We start from the raw sequence: 7,505 nt of genomic DNA, 5'->3' as shown, positions 1-7,505 counted from the left end.
CTAAAATTAAACAATTGAAATAAAGCTGGAATAAATAAATTATTAGATGAAAACCTTTAACTTCAAAAAAAAAAACTTGAAGTACTAACATTTTATAAAACTGAAATAAAATTTAAGCTAAATAAAAAGATATATATATTTTAAAACTTGACATACCAAACAAGCACATACCAAGATTATTAAAGCATACTGAAATTCAAATGAAAACTGAAAATACAATACAATTCAAAATATTAATAAAAACTATAATACAGTATATAAATAATACTAAAATAACATCAATAAGAGGCATGCTAAGCACATCTGGCTTATTAATACAGTATATGAAATTTAACATTCTTACCAATATTCAGACTTCATAATCAACTTCATAATCATATTTTATAGAAAAGTGACTGCCAGGCAGTTCATCATCCTAAACAACTCAACATTAATTGGCTCCCAATTAAAAAACAAAAACAATATGATAGTAACAAATGTTATGTGAAAAAAAAATTGTTCATGCTTTTTGTCCTTATTGCAAAACAACAAAACAGTGGGCTTATTATGTAGTACATGGACTTAATAGGGTCACTCCGCCTACTTAGCCAAAAAAAAAAAAAAAAAGAGGCAGAAAAATGAAGCTTGTCTTAGCAGCAGCTATGGTTGTAGAGCTGATCTCTCAGTTGGCTCCAGTATACTCAAAATGAGACAAGTTCACAGGAAGTTCACATCTGCTTTCCTTTCATATGACAACCCTTTCATGTCTGTCTCCCAGCCACCCACTGCAGCAAAAATGATCTAATCTGCACTTCATACTGAATGTGTACATCAAACCAGCTCAATATTTAATGTTGCAGTTTTTAGCCTCCAGAACATAATATACGCTCAAATTCTCTTTGAATTATGCAAAAAAATAAAATAAATAAATCACTTACTATAATTAGCTGAAAAATAAACTTAATTTATTTGTACTGTTTTAATTAACATTCAAAATACAATGGAAATAATAAGATTATAGATGTCTAATTTAGCAGATTGGGGGATTCTAATTATTGCTATTTACTGCATCCCCATACTTCAGTGTGATCTTTGCAGGCATACAGGTAGGTTTTCCTTTATTTTATTGCTCATAGTTTATGGCTAAAAGTGTTTCTTTAAAAGGCATTTTAGGTCTTCTTCGCAAAGTTAATGCATGTCCTTCCTAATGCTCAGCTATGTCTACTTTATATCTGTGCATATGCACATTACATAAATATTTACTGGCATCAAGCTGATATTATATATGTCCACTAGGTGTCAGCAGTGCTCTATGAACGGTTTGATTCGTTCAACGATAGCTTTACATAAGTGTACTTGATTTCATATCATAACTGGAAAAAAGCACCTCCTTTTCTGTACACCACAAGTTAAATGATTAATAGATCTTTTTTTTTTTATCCTCTATTTCCCCCACTCAAAATCTGACTGCTTGAGATGCACACCAATAGTACTAGTTACTATTACACTCCCCAGGAGTAGGGCACAAGAAAGGGAAAAGTAAATGACTTCCACTCAAATTGCAGAACAAGAAGAGAAGATACAGCCAATAATAATTTATTAGAAATAGTTTAATTCATAGCTATTAATATTAATAATCTCATACATAATGGAATTGCACCAAACCAAATTTGAGAACATACTTTCAACCATTGTTCATCTGACTGGAACGTCCAATCAAACCAAGCAATCCTGTATACTACGTTTACTGTTTCTGCCATAAAGACACACAATGTGTTATAGTTCAGTGTGTTACACTTCACTTTGACTGCGATTATGAAACACAATAGACTGAACAAGTAATGGTGCAAATAACTGAAATAGAAAAGTTGACGTACTAAAATTACTAAAATTAAAACAAAATAAAAAAATAAAGCTAAATAGAAATATTAAACAACTAATACAAATTAAAAAGCACATAAAATCACTAAACAGAAATAAAATAAGTTGAAGTACTAAAATTACTAAAACTGAATTAAAAAATGAAGCTTAATAGAAATATTTTAACAAAAAAATAAAAATTACGTAAGCACATAATAAAATTAAGAAAAACCTAAACTAAAATCAAAATTGAAAATATAAAAATAAAAGCCATTTCATAATATTAATGAATAAAATAGTATACAAATAATACTAAAATAACACTGAATGCTAAATGCTCACATTCACAAAGCTACATTTGACTTAATAATAACTAATATCTTTAGACAATTTCATCAATTGTTCCGGAAAACGCGGACAGAATCGCAGAATCCAGACAAAATAATGGAATTTACTGTATATATAAATATATATTAATGTCATGGAATTTGCCAAATTTGGGATGAATAAATCAAAAGTACACTCTACAAAATGCTGGGTTATTTTTTCAACCCAATCGCTGGGTGCTGCAAAAAGAAAAAATGACAGATTTCACTTTTACAGTTTTTTCAATTGCTAACAAGCATTTACCAATACTTATGTACTTTTTCTAAACTCTTAACACAGCAACACACCTACATCACACAATTAGCCATATAGTTAATTACCTGGCCACAACCACATTTTGTGAAATAAATACAAACTCTACATTTCAAAATGCTGAATACCTTTTTCTACATATACTAACTCTACGGCCAAAACCGCATTTTGTTAAATAAATACAAACTCTACATTTCAAAATGCTGAATTCCTTTTTCTACATATACTAATTCTATCAAAACACAGTAAACCCGATTCAAAATCGAGTCATTCGGTCAAAACATTAGCACTACTTTTCTATCCAACAAAAACATACAGTCAATCATAGCACAGTGACTGTCAAAATCCTAACAGGTGATGACTTTACAAAAACTGCATTACTTGTCATGTTACAGTTCTACCTGCATATAGACAAAATAAAAATCCATTGTTTTTTGTAATTTAGTTACCTTCAACTGAAACCCATTTTACATTTTTAAGTGTTGAATGTGTTCATTCTTGGCAACATACGGTCTAAAATTGAATGAGTCATTATAGAAAAAAATAGGGTCCCCTATGCAGAAATTCAATTGAATGAAATTGCTTTCCAGTGGGTGGGGGTTGGATGTGGATGGTGCCCCATGGTAGCTGATGCCAGTGATCAACAAAAATTCCAACATGCATGGCCTTTGGTTACTATGCAAGCTTTAATCCGTCACAGAATAAAAAAGTAAAAATGGTAACTGTGGCCTTTTCATCTCACAATTTGGGCTTCTATTCTTGGAATTGTGAGTTTACATCTTGCAATTCAGACTTTATCAGAATTGTGAGATAACTTCACAATTGCACGAAATAAAAGTCAGAACTTTGAGAGAAAAAAAAGTCACAATTACCCTTTACCGTTTATATTCCATGGCAGAAATAAGCTTTCATAGGTTCCACATGTGTAAGGGGAAAAAACAAACATAAAAATGCAAGTCCAGCACACATTCTTACTCCTCTCCCCTACCTCTTCTTCTCCCTTTTTCTAATCAAGCTACTCCTCTCCCTCCTACAACTATTCCTCTTCCTCTCCCAGGCATTATTTTTCTCTCTCTTTGATTCTTTGTGTTGTTCTGCATCAAAAAAAGAAAAAAAGAAAGAAAAAAAACAATTCAAAGAGGTCTTTTTACTCTATGTTGATGCAATGGAAAGAGCATCAACACCTGACTATTCCTCCAACTGAGACTGGAATCAGCTGTTTCTAAATATTTCAGTGATATGTTACTTAAAAATGCTTATCAGTTGTTACAATATTTTATATATATATAGATTTCTTTCAATACTTTTGAGCTGCTGTTGTTGCAGAAGTAGAGGCTTTACACTATATTTAACGTTTGGAACATTAGGTCTTCATTTCTGACATGCTGTGTCTAAGCTTTTGTAAAAAAGATAAGAAAGATCCATGATTTTGGTATGGGGTAAGCTTGTGTGAAAAGAAAATTTAAGCATTTTAGAAACGTGTTAATTGACTGAATATCGTGTGTAAACAACACAAATTGTGTTAATGGTATGGTCACAACAGACGGATGTTGTGCTAATTGTGTATAGAGTTTTGAAAATGTGACTACAGATTGGACAAAGGGATGTTAGCAATTGGAAAAAACTGTAATGCTGATAACCGAAACTTGGCAAATCGTTTAATGCACACCTAGGCCTACTTAAAGAAAAGAAAATAACACATTCATTAGTTTTTCCCCCCTATTAAATCAGCTCAAGGACTCTTACATTCTTACATTTTGCCGCAATAATTTTGTGAAAATCTTCTTTATTAAAATAAATAATCAAAAGTGTACTGGTTAAAAATAAACAAAGGAGAAAGAAGGTTTTTTGTTTGTTTGTTTAACATTTGTTTAGCATTTTAAATGAGTTCACCCTTCAACATTGTCACAGACACAGTCATATCCTAAACAAAATGAACAGTGGAGGGAAACATTCTGGGTGCAGAACAGAATGTGCGAAAGTCCAGAAAAACACTCCAATGGACATTCGCATATACATCTGCACTTTGCACTTTAACTTAGCTGCGCACTATAGACACTCTTGCACACAATGGTCAGTTTGCATACATCCGCACTCAGCAATGTGCGCTAAGGACACTGTTCAAATGCACATTATTGTTTAGTCTGCTCTGAGCCACCTCAATTGTGCACTGGCACTTTATTCTTACACTTCTAACATTTCTTACATCACTACTAGGCCTGTCGCAATAATCAATATATCGACTTATCGCGCAATATATGTACATCACCTCAATCATTTTTGGTGACGCAATATATCGCCCATTATATTTACTTAAAAATGAATGTCACCATGTTTTGTACATTCTTGTACATTCACTTGCGCATGTGTCTTTAGCAGCTTCTCATACATAACTTGGTGTAGTCATGAGGTGCTAGTTCACATTAAAAAAATGTTTCTGCAAAAAAGTTTCATCTACAGATATGGCCTTGTTTTGGGATCTGTGCCTTTGTGCGTACGGACATCTGACTGCTAAGTAGTGATTGTGTTTTTCATCAGTGCACCCTTAATTTACAGAGAAAAGAAGGTCAGGGAAAAATCTGTAGATGGAAAAATCTCCATACAAGTTCTTTGTGCATTTTTCTCTTTTTCTACTCGTTACTTTGCACTTTTTATTAGAAAATGTTTATTTACTATTAATTCAGGTTTTTTAAGGTATCTAATATTTTGATACTTAATTTCCATGATCTAAATATTCTTAAAAATTAAAAGTTTGTTGTAATTTGGAAGTGTGTAGGCCTTCTTGCATTATTATGCTGTTACATTATGATGATATATTCAGTGGCATAAAATGGTCTTTAAAATGACAATAATATTGCTTATCGCAATTATTTCTGGGGCAATATATCGCACAACAAAAAATTGTTATCGTGACAGGCCTAATCACTACCATTTTAAATTTCAACATTCAAACATTCATGTGTATTGCTTTTGTTATGTTTAATGTGCTCTTATGTTTAATTCCTGTTGTCATGAACATGTGCGTATACTTGTTTTGTCAATGGTCCGTTTATGTGGAAGAATGACAATAAAGTTGAGTTCAGTTGAGAAAAGGTCATTTTCATTATAAATGTTTGTTTTCAATCAGGCGGCAGAAATCTTCCACTTAATGGCACATTTTCCATGAATTATCTACATGATTAAAAAAAAAAGATCTTCTTTAAAGTAGCTTCTACACTAGCTTCTCTAATCATTTTGTATTCTGTTTTCTTTTTATTTATTGTACAATTAACAAAAGCAAAAAAGGCCTCTAACACTAGCTTGCTCTATTCTTTTTCTATTCTATCTGTTTTCTTTTTATTTAATATATAATTTAAAAAGCCCTTGCTAAACTAACTGAGACTTGTTATAGCACTTGCGTATCATTGCTCTTTTGTTGATTTTGATTGCTTCTATTGTCCTCATTTGGATAAAAATCCAAAGGCGACTTTTTATCCGAAGTCGCTTTGGATAAAAGTGTCTGCTAAATGACTAAATGTAAATGTAAAGTTTTGCATTTACTGCAATTTTGTGTAAATATCTCAAAATCCCTCAAAAGCTGCTTAACTCAAATGTGAGCAATATATGGCCATCAGGAGTTAAAGGGGGTGTCGCATCTGTCACCTTTTATCACCCCTTAGTGACTTGGAGAAAGTTTTCTGGGATGGTGTTAGGGAATAGAGTACACAAAGGTGACAACACTGATCTTGCATACTGTTCAGCCTAGTGCCACCCCTTATTCTGCTCTCTATATATTATTCTCTATATATATATATTGCTCAGAAAATCAAAACGGCTTGATTGTTGAGACTGTTTAGGTTTTTTGGGGATTAAATTTTTTTTATCACTGTAGGGTGGTTGTGTCCACACACTGTTAAGACATTATATGCAAACACCATGTAAATGTTAACTTTGCATCCGATGTCCCCTTTAAATACGTCCCACTTGAGGAACTAAGTCAGTTTAGGGAAGTCAAATCCTTAAGAAACGCCAAGGAAAAAAAAAGAAATACTACTAACCGATTAAACGTCTTCGTGAGGGGAATCCTGAAGTAAACCGTTCCGGTTTCTTCTGTCCTCGTGCAAGCCACGGCCGACCTGAACGCGATATCGTCGTGAACGGTGGTTTCAGGCAAGTGAACGAAAAATGACAGTCCTAAACAGAGTGTATCGATATTTTATTGTTTTTACTTCAAAATAGCTTTATCATAGGGTCAAATCAAACCAAGCTGTCCCAGTCAAGTTAATTACTGGACAAAATAAAGGCATCTGTTAATTTCCAAATGGCACTATTCAAACATATTCACAAAATACACATTTTGAAGATTAAAGAGAATAAAATTCATCAAATACCATTTAAATAAGCCAGTGAAAGTAAGTTACCGTTAAACTCGTTTGTTGGCGCTCTTGGTGTTGTCAATACGGAAATGGAGGGGGCGTAGTAAGTAATCTTATTCGTACCGTTTCGTAGATTACAGCAAGAATAATCACAGATTTTACTTTAAACAGATAATATTTACTTTCATTTCATTTGTTGTCTATTTTAGGTTCAAAATGACATTTGGAAACTCTGAGGAGTCTGAGTGAAAATGGAGCAGTTATTTAATTTGATTGGTCGTTTGACACGTGCAGTGATATTCTTTCTCTTATTTGATTGGTCGTTTGACACCTGCAGTGATATTCTTTCTCTTATTTGATTGGTCGTTTGACACGTGCAGTGACATACATTATCTTATTTGATTGGTCGTTTGACAACTGCAGTGATATTCTTTCTCGTTTGACACCTGCAGTGATATTCTTTCTCTTATTTGATTGGTCGTTTGACACGTGCAGTGATATTCTTTCTCTTATTTGATTGGTCGTTTGACACGTGCAGTGATATTCTTTCTCTTATTTGATTGGTCGTTTGACACGTGCAGTGATCAGTGTTATCTTATTTGATTGGTCGTTTGACACCTGCAGTGATATTCTTTCTCTTATTTGATTGGTCGTTTGACACGTGCAGATTGG

At 32.8% G+C, this 7,505-nt stretch overlaps 1 long non-coding RNA gene across 1 annotated transcript in view; it reads right to left on the bottom strand.

Moving 5' to 3' along the window:
• LOC107662267 (uncharacterized) overlaps positions 1–7,107 on the bottom strand; it is a 95,046-nt gene extending 87,939 nt beyond the window's left edge. The window contains exons 1-2 of the long non-coding RNA XR_001631200.1: positions 6,879–7,107; positions 6,516–6,651 (exon numbers count right to left, since the gene is read on the bottom strand). This is a non-coding gene — a long non-coding RNA (uncharacterized LOC107662267). The remainder of the gene's footprint in view (positions 1–6,515; positions 6,652–6,878) is intronic.
• Between the last annotated feature and the right edge of the window lie 398 nt (positions 7,108–7,505).

This window comes from Sinocyclocheilus anshuiensis, unplaced genomic scaffold (assembly GCF_001515605.1).
Source record: "Sinocyclocheilus anshuiensis isolate Anshui unplaced genomic scaffold, SAMN03320099.WGS_v1.1 scaffold579, whole genome shotgun sequence".
Classification (NCBI taxonomy): Eukaryota; Metazoa; Chordata; class Actinopteri; order Cypriniformes; family Cyprinidae; genus Sinocyclocheilus; species Sinocyclocheilus anshuiensis.
Note: the sequence above shows the minus strand (reverse complement) of the source record. Positions and strands in the feature narration are given on the sequence as shown.